Source organism: Stenella coeruleoalba (genome assembly GCF_951394435.1).
Source record: "Stenella coeruleoalba genome assembly, chromosome: 4".
Lineage (NCBI taxonomy): Eukaryota > Metazoa > Chordata > Mammalia > Artiodactyla > Delphinidae > Stenella > Stenella coeruleoalba.
This window is the reverse complement of record NC_137149.1, coordinates 84819678-84840347: the sequence shown is the minus strand read 5'-3', so window position 1 is coordinate 84840347 and position 20670 is coordinate 84819678.

Below are 20670 nucleotides of genomic sequence, written 5' to 3'. Positions count from 1 at the left end.
ACAGAAGCCATTATGATAATGTATGGAGGTTTTAGAAAATGTGTTGGTGCAGAAATGGAGGAAAGAAAGACCTACATAGAGGACCTGACCCTCAGCCTATATAGCTACTTCTCTAGTAAACTGACATTTCAAATTTCATTTTTCCTTCACTCCCAAATTGTCAGAATATTTCTTTTGTTCATTTATTCTCTTCATTAAGAAATAGTTATTTAGGATTTAATGTGTGCCAGGCACTCTCCTAGGTTTTGAGTGTACACTGGTGAGTGAGATAGAAGCAGTTTCTGTCCCCAGAGAACTCAGATGGAGATGACATAGTAAGACACAGAAGCTAACTGCTAGAGAATCACATGGCAGAGCCACCTGATTTGGTCTATAGGGGTTAGGGAGGGCTTCCCAGAAGAAGTAGCTTTTAAACTAATAACTAAAGGATGAATAGGAGTAAAATTCCACATTGCATGTTTTCATAAGATGTGAAATATGTGAAATAACTTGTAAATTGCGAAGCACTATGTAGAGATATTTTATTATTAATCTTCTTGTAATGAGGTAATCTTTAAATATCAGATACCTTAAAATATCTAAATATATTTTGATATATGTTGTGACAGTAATATTGTGATTAGAGGTAGGAAGTATCTTATCATTTGTAGGTATATTGTTTTCCATAGTCATGTAAAAGATATCATTTTCTAGAACTAGTGCTCTGTAACCATCTAAATACTTGTTCTACTTAAATTTAGAGACTCAGCAAGGACTTTCCTATTAGGAGGGGCTGGAAGGAAAAACAGCTTCTAGTCCGGAGTGAAGCCAGGGGGTTAGAACCACTGCCTGCCTAACCCATGGGCGGATGGTTTTAGTGTGGTGGGGAGTCAGAAAACCTGGATTCTTGTTCTGCTGTAGCAATTAAATAGGCAAATGGCCCAAGACAAGTCACAATTCCATTTGGTCTCATTTCTGCATCTGTAAAATGATGACTTGTAAAAGACAATCTACGATAAACTTTCTAGTGCAGTTTCTTGATTTTAAGTACTAATGCTGTCCCCAAATCATTTATTGATGCCTGCTCTTCTTGATTTCCTATTAAGAATCTCAATACATAGAGCTTAAGTCGCTTGCTGATTTCCTTACGTTATGGAGCAAGTTTACTTCGCTATTAACTCAAAAGGGAGGAGATGCAAGTTGCGTGTACATATAAGTATATTCATATGTATATGTGCATAGGTGTGTATAGATGCCAGCTGTCAAATTGCTGAGTTAAAAATATCTTCAGAATGAAAAATGTCCTGAAAATTGTCAACACACCATTTTACTCCCTTTACTTATTTACTTGAACTCCTTTCTTCTGCCCCAGATTCAAGAAAGATCATTTTTTAGAAGGGACTAACAGGTAGCATATGTGGAGGCTTATCTGAATTGAGGCTTACATAATACAGTACAGTAAAATTTATAGTGTGTATTAATTGTGATGTATGTCTAGACTAAAATAAGGCCTCAGATATTTTATATAGTGGAAAACAATGATAGGTAATATCTGTGGGATTTTTTAGCTAATCAGTGAGAATGTTCCAGTGTTCTATTCCCACAATTCAGAGCTTTCTTCTTAGACTATTGGCTTACTTTTTCACTTATTAAACCAGTAAATACAGTTATGGCTTAATGCAACTCTGTTGCTCATATTCTGTTAACTAAAGATATCTTCACAAATGTTGAAGTGGTAACGTCGACAATAGTTTCTTCCCTAAAATTTTAGTGTGGCCTTTACCCAATGACATATCCCTCAACCCCCCACTGCTTAAGTGACCACCAGTCATCGCTTTAGCTTTATAAGACAGAGGGACATGCGAGGGACACATCATGACAGATACCTAATGAATAAGCCAACATGAAGAAGATCTGAGTAACATTTTCCTGATGAAAGCTGATTTCTGGGCTTTATCTGTCTTGGCAAAGAGAGTCAGACTGCTGGATGACATTTATTTTTTATTAGAATGGAACAAACAGTAGTCTTAAGTTGATGCATAAGCTGTTGATGCTTTCGTGTAAAACAAATAAGTAGCAAGTTAGAGAACAGGCTGTAAAAACAGCAGCAAAAATCTTTCATGCCTCTTACTCTCCTATGGGCCATCAGACAGCAAGCTGATGCCAACACTTGCCTCTCTGGATTTATGAAAATCCTGAGAGAAGGAAAGAAATAACACATTTCTCCTCTTCACTGACTGTTATACTAGTACTGTCAAAATTTTCTTCTGTTTTTATATTATTGATATTATTTCTGTTACTTTTTATTATTGGTAAAGAATATATAGGTAACAGAAATTTAAAGAGTGCTTATGTATTGTTTTGGTAAAATGAAATTTCTTTTTTTTTTCATTCTTTTTCTAGTGGAGGAAAAAATTGTTCTTGGTTACTGATTATTGATGTTGAGTCAATGCCTTAAAACATGCATGTGTGCACGCGCACATACACACACACACACCTGAAAACAGAACATTTCTTAGTGTTCAGGATACCAGAGTTCTAGGTCCAAAAATGTCTCTCACTAGATGTGTGCCGCAGGTAGGTGCTACGCTGGGCTGCCCAGATCCCGCATTCCCTGGAGGCTGATGGTTCACACCTGTATCCCTCTGCAGACAGAAGCTTTCCTGTCTAGGCCAGTCAGTGGTGGTAGGTAAAAAGGCCCTTTATAGGTTGGTGATTGGCCTGCCCTTGAGTCAGATTTTGGTCAATCTTGTCTTTGCATTTCTTCCCCAAATATTTTCTTTTTTTTCTGTCTAAATTCTATCACTCTGAAAACATTGAACTTAGCTCCATTTCCTCCATGAAGTTTTCTGTGGCAAGTCTAGTACACACTGAATTTTTATTTCATTTTATTTCTATAGTGTCCAAACCTCTACATTTGCTGACGTGCTTTCCAGTTGACAAACTATCCTCACATACCTTTTCTTACTGGATCCTCAAAACTGCTCCATGATCTGGTGAAAACAAGTATCATCATTCCCACCTCACATTGGAAAAGGCCAAGGGTAAGAAAGAATGAATGATTTGCTCTAGGTAAAAATGCTGAGCTGCGATCCAAATCTGTGTGTGAAAATTTCACACTCGGTGGTGATCTTGCCACTTATACAGTGTTGTTTTCTCAAGATGCATTCAGTGTTAAATTATGTGCATCAAGGTACTGATTTGGGCTTCATGTTTCTTGCTGTAGATATTGTGCCTTCTCTATCCCAAGGATGTAGGCAGGCCTTTAAATTCTTTGACTTGGGGTTCTGCTAATAGCAATTGTGTTTCAGGTTTGGAAGGAAAATTTGTCAGGTCCCCAGAAGATACCTTCACTTAGGTTTTCAAAAGCACAGAGCCTCTGAAGCAGGACTGGGTCAAAGGAGAATTGGGTCCAAATATCAAGAGAGGCAGAAGTGAGTGAAGTTGGAGAGGAGAGAGGCTTTTAGAGTTTTAGCCATGACTTAGAAGGAAACTTTCAGGCTCCTTCAATAGTGAGTAGTCTTTTCTCCTCTGGGGTTCCATGGAGCAGAAGCTGGAGCTCAGTAGCAAATGTTAGTGCTCTATATCCAGGGAAGCAGAACGGTCTCCTTGTACAAGTTTTACCCAGAACCAGTGATGGCACATGAATGAGGCCTCGTTCAGGATTGTTCAGTGCACATGTCAGTGGTGACCAGTGTGGGCTGCAGACCTAAGGACCCTTTCTTGAAATATCTTGGGTTGTAGAAGACTCTCAATTTTTGTGTGATTATGAGAAGGTGTGGTTCCTCCCCACATTAATGATATTTTCATGTCCTATCATATAGGCAGTTGTGGGCTCGGAGTAGATTTATGTAATTGAGAAAAAGTGAAGTACTATGACACTTCTCACACCTGATCCTTTGTGGAGTGCTAGCCTCACACTCACTTTATATGAACACCATTATTCTTGGTTTTATTAATTGATCATCTCCTGAATGAGACTGCAGTTTCTCTCAGATGGGGGTTGTCCTTGGACTAGTTTATTTAGCCTCAGTCACTAAAACTGTATAATGGAAGTAGTAGGAACTCATTAAAAAACAACAACAAAACCAAACTGGATGTTCAGATATAGACTTAATTCTGTCCTCAGATAAAGAACTAGCTAATTTGAATACTGAATATTCTGTTGAAGTAAAATCACATTTTTCTTTTTCTTGATTTTTCTGAGCCAGTTTGGCCACACTCTTGAGAGATTCTTCCCCAATCATAACTAGAATTGCAGGCTTCGTGCATGTACGCAACTCCAGACTCTGCTGCTCTCTTTTTATTTTAAACACATTGTTCTGTATTGTGTTCCTGGCCTTGCCTTTTGCTCTCTCTTGCCTAGATTCTGCTACTTTGCCTAACCTCTTGAGATGAATGACCCAGTTTTGTGGCCTACTTTGGCTTTGTTTTATCCCCTGGACATTGCCTTTGGATCATCTCTATCTCCATACTCTGTAGAATTTGGGCCATTCTGGCCTCACTCATGGCTCCCAAGATTCCATTCTGAGTTCTGTGTACAGGTATTGTACAGGTATGGCTTAGTTTTGTACAAACTTACTGAATATTAGTATAATGTATATGATAAGGTTTACAAAGGGAAGTCTCTTGTACTGTAATTTATTTCGTCAGGTGGAATTCTAAGCTTAACTAAAAGAACATAAACCAAAATAAAACAACAGTAACAAAAGCGCTAATTTGGAATTTGACACTGATAGAGAGGTGTTTTTTCCCTAATTAATTTTGTTTATGTATATCTGAATAAAGAATTTCTCTGTTATTGACCACCATTATCCTTAGTTTACAAATTGATTTAATTTTGCACCTGGGCCCATGAAGGTATTCATGTGTATGCTTACACCCATTAATGGAGATTCTAAAGGATTTAATCAACTCTCATTCTTTGGGTAACTCTTTCTAGGTTAGAAAAGCTCTATATACTTATCTCATTTAATCCTCACAGTAATCTGGCGTGGTATGTATTGTTATCTCCATTTTATGGATAAAGGTGAAATGTGTTGGCCAATATTTAAAGCCAGTAAGTGACTGAGCTTAGATTTGAGTTTTAAAGCCTCTTGACTGAATTCTGCCTTCTTCCCATTGCACCACTGACAATTCATTCAGTCCACACTAAGCCTAAATCTAGGTTAGTGTTTCTCAAAATATGATAAACATATGAAACTATGAATAGGACCACCTGTATCAGAAGCACCTGGGAGTGTTTATTAAAAAGGCAAACACTCCTGCCTGATCTCTGACCTATTGCACCAGAATCTCAAACTCCCTGCAGGCAATGCCTTTCTCCCTCTCTCTCTCCATTCCTTTCTCTTTCCCTTTCATTCTCCCTCCCTCCCTCCCTTTTTCTCTTTCTTTTGTTCTTTTGGCTAGGAGTATTCTTGAGTCTCTTATGCTATCTTCATTTAAATTTTTAAAAAGTTTTACATTAGGAACATTTTAAACATATACTAGAGTAGAAAGAGTATTATAATAGACCTTCATGTATGCCATTAAGACTCAGGATGAGTAATATTTTGCTACTCTAGCTTTATCTGTATCTCTTTGTTATTGCTGAAAAAATTTAGGGAGGATGGGAGGGAGGCTCAAGAGGGAGGAGATATGGAGACATGTGTATGCATATGGCTGAGTTGCTTTGTTGTACAACAGAAACTAACACAGTATTATGAAGCAATTATACTCCAATAAAGATCTATTAAAAAAAATAAATGCCAGGAATGATGTCATTTTATCATGACATACATCAATATGAATTCCTGAAAAAAATGGTCATCCTTTTACGTAACCCATGATGTTATTATATCTAACAAAATTAATAATTCATTTAATAGCCCATCTATATCAAAAGTTTCCTTAGTCTAAAAAATATTTTTTGCTGGTTTTTAAAATTAAGATAAAAAAAAGGGCCACAGATTACCTTTATTTGTTATGTGTCTTCAGTTCTCCTATCAACCCCATCTCCAAATACCATAGATTAGTTTTGAACTTTATATGAATAGAAATGTATATGCATAAGGTCATGCTTTTAAAAATATGTTAAATGTACTTCAGTGGATTATAGTGATTACTTTTTGTAATGTCTTATTTATGCTCAAATTGTCCCATCTTTGCATAGTGGAAGCTTTTTTTGTCTGAATTCTGGGTTCTTTTGATACTCCATTACTCTTTGATAGATTTTTTGCTTTCTGGAACAATAATATATTCCAAGTTTCTCTTGAATATATCATGTTTCAAATCTGGATTCAGCCCTTCTTCTAAGGAGCTCTGGTTCTTTTTAGTGGAAATAGTATTTAGATACCACAGTTTGACACTAGAGGTTCTCATTTGATTGGGATGTCATGCTCCCAAGACTTTTCAGGAGAAAAAGCTGGAAAAGATTTATTTTTAAAAGGAAAATGTCGCTTTTTATATAGATATTACCAGTTTAATTGTAAAATTACAAGAAATTTCTTCACTGTATTTTATTTTATACTTGAATTTCTTTTCTCTTTTGCTGAAAATTATGTTTCCCATCAACATTTTTTTTTACCTTTTCTCCCATTTTTTATTGTGGTAAGATAAACATAAAATTTACCATTTTATCCATTTTTAACTATACAGTTCAGTGGTGTCAAATACATTCACAGTTGCTACCGTCACCATTATCCATCTCCAGAACATTTTTTATCTTGTAAAACTGAAACTTTATACCCATGTTTTCCATCAAATTTTATATAATTATTACTTGCTATATCCTACAATGCATATGAAATATTCTCAAAATGATAGTACTAATATTTCTACTAGCGTTAAGACTGTTGAATCAAGTTTAATTATATTTTTTGCTCTTTTTTCCCTTAAAATGTAATCCATATAAGAATTTAAAATCAAAATATTGTATTGTAAAATCACTTGAAATGAGTTGTTTTCTCTTGTGGTGATGTCACCAGTGTGATATATGGTTAGGTTCATTTACTTCAGCTTGTTTTCAATTCTTAGTGATAAATTTTAATCTTATTTAGAACATATAAAACAATTACATCACCTAAAGTCAAAACTTTTTGATGAGGTATATTCAGAAAAATCCTAGCCCCTCTTTTCTGTTCCCTCTCTATCTCAATGCGTAACCATATTTTAATTTAAATTTTTTGTTTTATTTTTATAAATAAAAGTATGTAAACATACTCACATAAGAGGAATCATAATATACATACTCTACTTTCTTCACTTACTGTATCTTGGAGATGTCATATACATATGCAGGAATCTATTTGATTCTTGTTTTTATTGCAGAGCATACTATTGATAAATAATGTTGTTCATAAATAATTTCATACTTTTCCCAGTGTTTATTTGGAATAAATTCCTGGAGGTAGAAACACGAAGTGGCAAAGCATTTTTGGGGTAACTATTTAATAAACTTTAGTTTTTGAGTAGTTTTAGATTCACAGCAATGTTGAGCAGAAGATACAGAGATTTCCCATGTACTCCCTGCCCCCACACATCCATACCCTACACCATTATCAATATCCCCTACCAGAGTGGTACATTTATTATTATTTATGAACCTATATTGACACATTATTATTACTCAAAGCCCATAGTTTATGTTAAGGTTCATTCTTGGTGTTGTGCATTCTGTGGGTTTGGACAAATGTTTAAGGACTTGTAGCCATTACTGTAGTATCATACAGAGTGTTTTCACTGCCCTAATAATCTTCTGTGCTCTGCCTATTCATTCCCTACCCACCACCCCCTGGCAACTGCTGACCTTTTTGCTGTATCTATAGTTTTGCCTTTTCCAGAATGTTATTTGATTGGAATCATACAGATTCCATACATTTCAGATTGGCTTCTTTCGTCTAGTAATACACATTTAAGTTTCCTCCATGTCTTTTCATGGCTTAACATCCCAATTTTTAGTGCTGAATAATATTCCACCATCTGGCTATATATCATTTATTCATTCACATGCTGAAGAATATCTTGGTTGCTTCCAAGTTTGGCAATTATAAATAAAGGTGCTATAAATATTTGTGTGCAGATTTTTGTGTGCACATAATCTTCCAAATCCTTTGAGTAAACACCAAAGCGTGAGATTTCTGGATGGTATGAGTATGTTTATTTTGTAAGAAACTGCCAAACTGTCTTCCAAAGTGGCTGCAGCACTTTGCATTCCCATCAGCAATGAATGAAAGTTCTGGCTGCTCCTCATTTTCCCAGCATTTGGTGTTGTCTGTATTCTGGATTTTGGTCCTTCTAATAGGTGTGCTGTGATATCTCATCGTTGTTTTAATTTGCATTCCCTAATGCTATATGATGTGGAGCATCTTTTCATGTGTTCATTTGCTTCTTTGGTGAGGTGTTGTTAAGGTCTTTGGCCCATTTTAAAATTGTGTTTGTTTGTTTGTTTTGCGGTATGCGGGCCTCTCACTGTTGTGGCCTCTCCCGTTGCAGAGCACAGGCTCCGGACACGCAGGCTCAGCGGCGATGGCTCACGGGCCCAGCCGCTCCGCGGCATGTGGGATCTTCCCAGACCGGGGCACGAACCCGCGTCCCCTGCATCGGCAGGTGGACTCTCAACCACTGCGCCACCAGGGAAGCCCTGATATTGTGTTTTTAATTTCATGTTCAACTTGTTTATTGTTGCTCTATACGAAAGTGATTGGCTTTTGTATATTAACCTTTTATTCTGCAACCTTGTTGTTTTCACTTATTAATTCCACATTTTTTCTATATATTGACAAACTGTTACCTTAATGGTTGTTCCCATTTGCATTCCCATAAAAATTTATGGAAGTTTCTATTCCTAACATTTTCCCTAATAGATTTTATTTTCAAACTTTTAGATTTTGCCAGTCTGATAGGTGAGTTTTAATTTGAATTTCTCTTATTAAGTGAGGTTGGCCATTTTTACTTATCTTTAAGGGTCATTTTAAGTTCTTGTTCTGTGAACTACCTGTTCATATCCTTTGCCCATACATGCACTGGGTTTTTGGTCTTTTTATCTGGGAATTTTAGGAGCTCTTTTTAATATCCATTATGCTGATCTTTCCCCCTGTGATATCAGTTATAAATAATTTCTCCAAGTTTTAATGTACATTTTTACTTTGTTTACAGTGTTTTTGCTGTGCAGAATACTATTAAATTATTAATCAATTGTTCATTTTTTTTTCTTGAATTTCTACTGGATGTTGAGATAGGAAGTTTTCTCTGACTACATGTTGAAAATGCATTCATCCATGTCTTCTAGTTCATATAAAATTTAGTTTTTTTTACTTTAAATATGTGATCTTTTTGAAGTTTATCCTGGTGCATGATGTGAGCTACAGGTCCAATTTTATCTTTAACCTAAAGGATTTCCAGTTTTCCTGAAGCCAGTTATTTAAAAGCTTGCCAGGTAGTTTCTAGTCACACTAGAGTTTGAGGATACAGGTTATAAGAACAGTCTTTTTTAGAAGAAAAATGAAATATACATATATATTCTTTCCATATATATATATATATATATATATACACACACGCACACACACACATACACACTTTCCAGATGTTGAAAATAAATTTGCATACAAAACCTCAAAAAAGTTAGGAACAATGATTTTGAGATAAGCATTAGTGTAAGTTTAACTAGAGCCCAAATTCAATATTTTTCAGATCTTTTTAACATCCCCCCATAACTTCTAATTCAAAGTTTGACAATTCAGAGTTTCCTGGAGAGTAGTACTCTCTCAGTCTTCTTAAAGAAAAATAAATTTAAAAATTGCCTTGTCAAAATGCAAACCCTAATTTTCTACATATCCTGTTACAGACTTTTCAATAAATGAAGATTGAATATTAAAGTTACAAACTTTTGATAAATATCTGGACAGGTTCCAAGCTAAAAATTCAGAAAAACAATTTTTTTAAGATAACGATTTAATCCAGATATAATATTGTTGCTGAGATTATAGAGTCTCACTATGTGGTTCAGAGCAAAACTGGAAAATAGAATTTTGGTGTCGGTTAAATAGAATAGAATTTAAAATAGAATTTTGGTGTTAGGTGATTTGGGGGAAGATTTCAGGAATCATAAATCTTTGTTCTGAAGCTTCATTCTGGATTGGATGCTGTCAGGAAGCCAGATAATTCTATGATTAGGTATATTAGTAAATCTTATCTGGAAGGAGGGAAGATTAGAATGAGGGTTAAGCTATAGCAGCATTTACTCAAGACAGGGAGATGTTTGATGATTTTTCTGATTTGGACAATGTTTACATTTTTCTCTGTGCTCAGACCTGATTATACAGTAGTCCTGTTTCTTCTTGATATCATGGTCAGTGAGAGCTCTGTCTAATGTTGATTTTTCAGTGAAAAAGTGTTTACGATAATTTCCAGGTGTCAGGAGCTGTGTTCTTCTTTTGTGCTACAAATAATGCAGAACTTTCCCCTTTTTGTCCAATTTGAATGCAATAAAATCTACCTCTATTAGTCAGGATAACAAGTTCCAGCTGCTGTAGCAAACAATCCCCAAATCTCAGTTGCCTAACACAGTAATTGTTTCTCATGCACACAAAATCCAATATAGACATTCCTTGTTGGAGATTCTTCAGGCTTCATCCATCTTGTGTACCACATGTGGCCATCCTCCACATGTGGCTTCCAAATTTGTCACAAGAGGAGAAGAGAAAGTGGAGAAAGCACACCAGATAATTAAATACCTCTTTGCATAAGTGACACATTTCACTTTCTTTATGTCCCATTGGCTAGGGTTAGTCATATGACCCTATATAGATTTGAGGGTGTGTATCAGATAGGGTTCTCCAGAGAAACAGAACCAACAGGATGTGTGTGTGTGTGTGTTATTGTAAGGAATTGGCTCCATGATTATGGAGGCTGGCAACTCCAAAATCTGCAGGGTAGGCCAACAGGCAGGACACCCAGGGAACAGCTGATGCTGCAGTTGAAATCTGAAAGCCATCTGCTGGTAGAATTCCTTCCTTTTTCAGGGAGGTCAGTCTTTGTTCTCTTCAGGACTTTAGTTGATTAGATGGGGTCCACCACACTATAAAGAGCAATCTTCTTTACTCAGAGTCCACTGATATGTTAATCTCATCCAAAAAACACTTTCACAGAAATAATGTTTGATGAAATATCTGGACACCATGGTCCAGCCAAGTTGACACATAAAATTAATCATCACAGGGAGGTTTGTGATTTCTACCTGCACTATTTCCCAAACCACCTGGCATTGGAAATTTGGAGCATGAATCAATAAAAATGCATATTTTATAAACACATGTTCATTCACATATATTTTAATTCAATGCAAATAACTTACATTTATCTATCACTTATAATTTTATTTTCAAGGTGATAGGTAGGACAGGGATTGTTATTTCCATTTTACAGAAAAAAAATGATACTACAATCAGTAACTAATGCAAGGTTACATAAGGAAGTGAAAGACCCAAGTCTAAAAGTCCAATCTTCACTCCTTTTATCTACCACAAACAAAAACACAATAAAATAAACCAAAGTGAACAAAAGAAATCATTCTTGGAATTGATATGTAGAGGGAAAGGTTTGGATTTGTATCATCTGCTAGTCAGGAGAAATGTCTTTAACCTTGCATATTTCTAAAAAAATTAAAAAAAATTGGCATAATTTCAGTTCCTATCATAAGTCTGATTGCAATATCATGGCGTATTCAGGGTTTCTGTAGTGTGTATTTAGGAGGAATGGTTAGTCCAAAAGGTGCAAGGCGGCATGATGTGAATTAATTATATTTAGGGCTTTTAATAATAATCTAGCTCACTAGTGTGAGACTCATAAGAGGTACACAGTGGTGAGCAAACCCAGTGGACCTGCCAGGCTTTCTAAAGTAAGCAATAGCCAATTGCCCACTTCTGAGCTTAAAAGCTGGCAGCAGAATCACCCTGGTGGTTCCTGCCTTGCTTCTAAGAGACTGCCAAGGCATTATAGAGCCAGCTGAAACCAGTCTCAGAAAAATTACAATATTCATAGTGGTTTCAAACATACATGTTATATAAGTTGAATAGTAACAATACAGTCTGAATTCATGGTGATAACTCTTTTTTTGTGTGTGGTACGCGGACCTCTCACTGCTGTGGCCTCTCCCGTTGTGGAGTACAGGCTCCGGACGCACAGGCCCAGCGGCCATGGCTCATGGGCCCAGCCGCTCCGCGGCATGTGGGATCTTCCCGGACCGGGGCACGAAGCCGTGTCCTCTGCATTGGCAGGCGGACTCTCAACCAGTGCGCCACCAGGGAAGCCCGGTGATAACTCTTTTTAATTCCCTTAAAGATGGCATATCCCTGGCATACGGGAGGTAAAGCTAGTGAGTCAGAAACATGCCAGCAGGAGAGGATTTGGTTCAAAATGACCCTCTAGGACATTCTGGGGAAAAGCGTATTTAACAATGATGACAGAAATTGAAAATAGCCTCTTCCTATTGTACCAATCTTCTCCCTTGTATCCACCTTTTACTAGCAAGGCCAGAGAGTAGGCAATTGACAAAAGATTTCTGTGACTTTAGTAGGAAACAGATGTTGAACTGTTAACCCTACCCTTTCTGGCATCTGAACTGACTTTCAGTTTATGGGAGGGAAATGAGACAGAGAAACCATGGGGGTGACTAGAAGAGTGAAACAAGTGCCAGCAGCTCAGAGCCATAGAGGACACCATGCTTGTTGGATGATTGCATGTGTGTGAACCATAACACATCAAATTTCCTAAATTGTTCTATCTCTCCCCAGTCTCTTCTATTGATTCATGTTTGTTCTGTATATCTGCTGTTAAGAAGGACACAGAAAGAAAGGGGACTGTAGGTAGAGTCAGTCCTTGGGATTAAAAAAGAATCTTAGCATTATCTTTGTGCTTGTCAAGTTTCACTGATTCAGAACAACTGGTGATTTCTCTCTCTATAGCTTTAATTATGTTTGCTGTCAGCGACATAAGCTGTAGGAAAGGACTGGACAGCAACTTTATTTTTAAGCTGGACTGAGTATCACTAAATTTCCCCAATTCCTATCAGCTCTATAATTACAGTTCTCTCTAAGAGATACTATATACTTAAAGTTTTAAAAGTTTAACTTTTGAGCTGTAACCACTTTAATTCTAAAACTGTAGTCAGAGTGGGGACAGAACTATAATAATTAGGAAGCATTTTAGAAATATACACAAACAGGGTTTACTGTTATGATAGAAAATCCATAGATTAAAAACTACTGAGCATGTGCAAAATCAAAATATATGTTAAACATTTTAATTCACACATAACATGAAATAGACTTTAAGAAACTTCTATTTAATACTTAAAAGGTAATCATTTCCCTCTGCTTCCCATTGTACTTCAAAATAGTTGCTCAAATAGCTAATGTGTGATAAAGATATATTCAAAATGCCTAATTTTCTGATGTAAGATTAAGATGAATGTCCATATTTTCTAGTCAATATTTTATTGCTTACTAAGCAAAAGATTTAACGATATAATTGTTAGATTTGGATAGCTTTTCTAAAAAAAATTAAAACAAAAAAATTTAAGTTGGATTATGTTAGCTAATTGATCAGATGTAAAATTGCAGAATACAGAAATCTGTTGCTTTTCTATACTTGAATAATGAACTGTTAGAGAAGACAAGAAAACAATCCCATTTACAAGTGCATAAAAAGAATGAAATACCTAAGAATAAACGTAATCAAGGAGGTTAAAGGCCTATACTCTGAAAACTATAAAATGTTGATGAAGGAATTAAAGATGATACAAAGAAATGGGAAAGTATCTTGTGTTCTTAGAAGAGATGATATTGTTAAAATGTCCATATTACCTAAAGCAATCTACAGATTTAATGTACTCCCTATCAAAATATTCAGGACATTTTTCACAGAATAGGACAAAAAATTTTTTAAATTTATTTATTTATTATAATTATTTTTTTGGCTGTACCATGCAGCATGCAGGATCTTAGTTCCCTCAGGGACTGGACCTCTGACCCCTGCAGTGAAAGTGTGGAGTCTTAACCACTGGACTGCCAGGGAAGTCCCAGGACAAATAATTTTAAAATTTGTATGGAAACACAAATGACACAAAATTGCCCAAGAAATCTTGAGAAAAAAGAACAAAGCTGGAGATATCACATTCCCTGACTTCAGACTATACTGCAAAGCTACAGTAATCAAAACAGTATGGTACTAACACCAAAACAGACACATAGATCAATGGAATAGGATAGAGAGCCCAGAAAACGACCCACATACCTATGGCCAATTAATCTATGAGAAAAGTGGCAGGAAATGATAGTGTCTTAAATAAGTAGTGCTTGGAAAACCAGACAGCTACATATAAAAGAATGAGATTAGAACATTTCTTCACACCATATATAAAAATGAACTCAAAATGGTTTAAAGACCTAAATGTAAGTCCTGAAACCATAAAACTCATAGAAGAGAACATAGGCACAATACTCTTTGACATAAATTGTAGCAATATCTTCTTGGATCAGTCTCCTGAGGAAAAAGAAATAAAACCAAAAATAAACAAATGGGACTTAAAAGCTTTTGCACAGCAAAGGAAACTATGGATAAAATGAAAAGGTAACCTACTGAATGGGAGAAAATATTTGCAAATGATATGACTGGCATGGGGTTAATATCTAACATATATAAACAATTTGTACAACTCAATATCAAAAAACAAACAGCCCAATCAAAAAAATGGGCATTATAGAAATGCAAATCAAAAACACAATGAAGTATCACCTCACACTTGTCAGAATGCCTATCATCAAAAAGTCTGCAAATAACAAATGTGGGCAAGGATATGGAGAAAAGGGAACCCTTGTACACTATTGGTAGGAATGTAAACTGGTGCCATCATTATGGAAAAGAGTATGGAGGTTTCTCAAAACAACTAAAAATAGAACTACCATATAATCAGGCAATTCCACTCCTGGGTGTATATACAGAAACAATGGTAACACTAATTTGAAAAGATACATGCACTTCAATGTTCAAGCACTTCAATGTTCAAGCAGTATTATTTGCAATAGCTAAGAAATGACAGTAACCTAAGTGTCCATGAACAGATGAATTAATAAAGAAAATATGGATATTAGAAGTTATGGAATATTACTCAGCCATAAAAAGAATGAAATCCATTTGCAGTAATGTGGATGGACCTGGGAGTATCATGCTTAGTGAAATAAGTCAGACAGAGAAAGACAAATCCTGTATGTTATCACTTATATGTGAAATCCAAAAAATAAATAAATGAGTGTGTATAACGAAACCAAAACAAACTGACAGATATAGAGAACAAACTAGTGGTTACTGGTGGGGAGAGAGAAAGGAAGAGGGGCAAGATAGGGATATGGGATTAAGAGATACAAACTACTGTGCATACTATACTTCATTAAAAAAATAAAAGATTTACTATATTAGCAACTTTCAAATGTTCAATAGAGTATTATTAACTATAGCAGTCATGCTGTACATTATATGTACATTATATCCCTAGACTTATTTATAACTGGGTTTCTGCCTTTTGAGTCCCTTCACCATGCATTTCACCCACCCTCTATCCACCACCTCTGCTAAACCACCAATCTGTTCTCTGTATTTATGAACTTGTTCTTCTTCTTTTTTTTTTTTTTTTAGGTTCCACATGTAAGTGAGATCATATGATATTTGTCCTTCTTTGTCAGGCTTATTTTAGCATAATGCCCTCAAGGGTTGCAAATGACAGATTGCCCTCTTTTTTAATGGATGAATTATATTCTATTGTCAATATAATTACTTTTATAAGCCAGGTAGATGTACATTGTATGGTCAACTAATTATCCTGCATAGCATTAAAGTATATATTTAGAATTTTAATGATAAGAAGACTTTTTGAGCTCTAAAAAACCACCATGCTTTCTTATAACACCTTGGTGAAACAGTTAGGGTAGACTCCTGGGTAGATGGGTAATAAGATTGACTCAGATGATGTGGTCTCTGTGTCTATCTTTCACTAGCTCTATCTTCTCCTTTCTGGGACTTTTACATAATCAGGCAGGTAGGTTTCAAACAGGAACCTGTTAGCATTTTTTTATTCTCTGTCTGGAAGATTCAAACTAAGAGAAGACAGCTTCCTATTTATCTCAAAATTTCTAATCTAATACTGAACTTGGCTGAAGATGGAAACAAATTTAGAGGTATTGTTAGTGTCCTTTCCCCTGTATTCTTAGATGGATCTTATATTCACAGAGCTAAAACAGAAATTAAAATAGAAATGTGATAGGTCTTTGATGTTTAGTTGCAGAATAAAGTGGAGTTCTGAATCCCTGAGCTGGTTAATCTTCATTCTATCCTCCAATTTTACTTTTCAGTGGAGGGGAGGTGACACATAATATGACTGGCACTATGTGTTCTCTTCTGGGCTTTCCCCCAGATAATGAAGAACAGCAAATAGCTCATCTGATCTTACATTGTGATAGAGATGATACACACTGCCTTGTAGTCTAAACATTGATGTTCAGAGCTGTAATCACATCTGACTGGTAGGCAGACCAGTTGTCTTTCTCTTCAATCTCTCCTGTTGTATTGCTGTGAAGTGCTGTCACAATGACTGATAAGAGGGATTGAAGCTGTAAGTTCAGGCCAATGATTCAGTTATACAAGCAGAAATGGTATCTTTCTTGTAAAGCAATCCTCATGTGTGAGTAGGGTGGAAAACTACACATATGTGAGTGGTTCCAGGGTGTGAAGGAAGACAGCCTCAGTGCATTACAAAATCTCTTTCTGTTTCTCTTGAGGATTCCCAAAATTACACGTGTAAAACTGTAATCTTTCACTCAAGCCTAAGTAAAGATGCAGACAACTTGAATGGGTACCATGGTAAGATCAAATGGCCATGAAGTGGGTTTTAAGATGGTGGAGAAGAATGAAAATCTGTCAGACACTTGTGGTTGGGAAAAGGAAATTGTTACCAGTGCAGGGGGAAAAGGGCACTGAAGAAGAAAAAATTCCTAGATCACAATTTTATCTTGAATTGACCCTATAGTTTTTGTCCAAGTAGCCGTTTGCCCTATGAGTTTAGCTGTCTATATGCATGTAGCTATAACATTTATTAAGCATTCATTCATTTTTAGCAATTTCACTAAATATGTTATTGCTTTCTTTAAACTGTTTAACATGTAACCAAAAGAAAAAACATTGGAAAATTTAACTACATTTTCAATTTAGTCTATTTTGTTTTGGCATGTTTTCTGTTAAGGAGGAGTCCTACTACATATAGTGAAGTAGTGTACCTTGCCAACATTTGACAAAATTGCTACCTGGCTAGCTCTGGCTGTCTTTGCAAAGTTCTTGAACATTGTCATAATAGAATAAAAACATGGGATCACACTATCAAAGGTATTTTAGAAGGTAAATTAAATTCATTGAACTTTTTCTCCAGACTTATTCTACCACAGAGGCAGCTTGGACTGATGAAACCAGTTGGTTGTGAGACATATGTTTTATTTCCTTGTGTACAGTTTTCATTTCTACATTTAAACTGTTTTACCTTATTTGAAAAATGGAAATAATATCTGCTACTCCTCAACTCATAGTGATGTTATAATCATCAGGTAGATTTTTTAAAGTTTATGCACAGAGTGCAGGGACTTCTGGAATGGCAAAGTAAGGAGCTTGGTAGTCTCTTTCCTTAGCAAACAACAATTTAACTGATGAAAATGATAAAAAATGAAACATTTAAGGTTTGTTTAAGGCATACAGAGACTGGAAAAAATTCATTCAAGAAAATCTACTAGCTTTCAGTAAGAACAGAGTTGTGGCATTGAAGTCATGTGTCTTGTTCCCTGACACAGCTGCCCATCTACACCCCAGCCCTGTGTTGAGAAGCTCTATCCCAGCTGTGCACAGTAAGAAAGACCAGGGATCCCTTTCCCTCCAGCTCCCAGCTTGGGCTAAAGTTTCACCCCTGGAGAGACAGGCTGCCATTTCTCATCTCTCACGACTCCAGCTGTAGGCACACGGAGATGACTGGTTCTCCCTTTGTCCACCTAGCTGCTGCTCCAAGGGAAGAGCTCTACTCTAACCTGATCCTGATATTCTTATGAAAATGCAAGAGAGTCCGAACAGCCAAAACAATTTTTTAAAGGAGTACTAGAGCATTAATACTTCATGATTTTAAAACTTAACACAATACTACAATAATCAAGACAATGTGGTACTGGGATATGGTTAGAGATATGGATCAATGGAATAGAATTGAGAGTCCAGAAATAAACTCTTATATTTATAGTCAACTGATTTTTGGCAAGGTTGCTACAACAATTCAATCAGAGAAAGAATAATTTTCAGCAAATAGTTCTGGGAAACTGGGTTTCCACATGCAGAAGAATGAAGTTGGACTGCTATTTCATACCATACACAAAAATAACACAAAATGGTTTGTAGACCTAAATGTACAAATTAGAACTATAAAACTCTTAGAATAAATTGTAGGAGTAAATATTCATGACCTTGGGTTAGGCAATGGTTTCTTAAATATAACACTAAAAGCACAAATGAGAAAAGAAAAAACAGGTAAGCTGGACTACATCAAAATTTAAAACTTTAGTGCTGAAAAAATGCCATCAAGAGAGTGGAAAGATAATCTATGGAATGAGAGAAAATTTCTGCAAATCATGTACGTGATAAGGGACTTGTATCCAGTATATATAGAACTCTCATAATTCAATAGTAAAAAGACTCAGTAACCCAATTGAAAAATGGATATAGGATCTGAATAGTCATTTCTGCAAAGAAGATTCATGGCCAGTAAGCACTTGAAGGGATGCTCAGTAACATTAGTCACTAGAGAAATGTAAATTAAAACTCCAATAAGATGAGACATCATAATTAATAGATGACTATAATAAAAAGGACAACTGCAAGTATTGGTGAGAATGTGGAGAAACGAGAACCCTCATGTGTTGCTAGTGGAAATATAAAATGGTGTAGCTCTTTGGAAAAGTCTGGCATTTCCTCAAAATATTAAGCACATGCTGTAGAGGGTGTGGAGAAAAGGGAACCCTCTTGCACTGTTGGTGGGAATGTGAATTGATACAGCCACTATGGAGAACAGCATGGAGGTTCCTTAAAAAACTAAAAATAGAGCTACCATACCACCAGCAATCCCACTACTAGGCATGCACCCTGAGAAAACCACAATTCAAAAAGAGTCATGTACCACAATGTTCATTGCAGCTCCATTTACAATAGCCAGGACATGGAAGCAACGTAAGTGTCCATCGACAGATGAATGGATAAAGAAGATGTGGCTCATATATACAATTAAATATTACTCAGCCATAAAAAGAAACGAAATTGAGTTATTTTTAGTGAGGTGGATGGACCTAGAGTCTGTTATACAGAGTGAAGTAAGTCAGAAAGAGAAAAGCAAATACCATATGCTAACACATATATATGGAATGTAAAAAAAAAAATTGTTTCTGAAGAACCTAGGGGCAGGACAGGAATAAAGATGCAGGAGTAGAGAATGGACTTGTGGACACAGAGAGGGGGAAGGGTAAGCTGAGATGAAGTGAGAGAGTGGCATGGACATATTTACACTACCAAATGTAAAATAGATAGCTATTGGGAAGTAGCTGCATCACACAGGGAGATCAGTTTGGTGCTTTGTGACCACCTAGAGGGGTGGGATAGGGAGGGTGGGAGGGAGACACAAGAGGGAGGCGGTATGGGGATATATGTATATGTATAGCTGATTCACTTTGTTATAAAGCAGAAACTAACACACCATTGTAAAGCAATTATACTCCAATAAAAATGTTTAAAAAAAAAAACTTAAAGAGAAAACAAAATTAAGCACAGGGTTCCTGTATGACCTAGCAATTCTTTTTTTTTTTTTTAAGTTATGGACCCAAAATAAATCAAAACGTATGTTCACATAAAAAACCTGTACATGAATTTCAGAGCAGTATTATCTATAGTAGCCAAAAAGTAGAAACAACGCAAATGTCCATTCATTCACTGATGAATGGAAAAATAAAATGTGATATAACCATACACTGGAATATTATTCAGCAATAAAGAGAAATCAAGTACTGATACATTCTGCAAAATGGATGAAACCTGAAAACATGCTAAGTAAAAAAAGACAGTCACAAAATACCACATATTGCATGACCCTATTCCTATGAAATATCCAGAATACGCAAATCTATGGGGGTTGAAAATAGATTCGTGGTTGCCTAAGCTTGGGGGTGGAGTGGGTGGAAATGAATGAGGATATGATAGGCTTTTTTTTTTCAGGAGGGACAAAAATGTTGTAAAATTAGGTTGTGATGATGGTTGTATGATGCTGTGACAATAGTAAAAAACACTGAATTGAAAACTTTAAATGGATGAATTATGTGTTTGTTAATTATATCTCAAGAAAACTTTTCAAACAAGTAAAAATTGTTAGCATTAAAAAAAAATTTATGTGAAACGCTTAAGCTTTTCACATCAGTGTGCTTTTTGATAATTATATTGATCTTACCTCAAGGAGAAAAGACAAAGCCATATTTTCTTTCAAAAACAATTTTTGTTTCCATAAAATAATTTTAAGTGATTAAACTATTTATCTTAAAGAAGTTAATTTAAAACCTAACAGGTTCTCTCCTTTGGTATATTTCATATTTT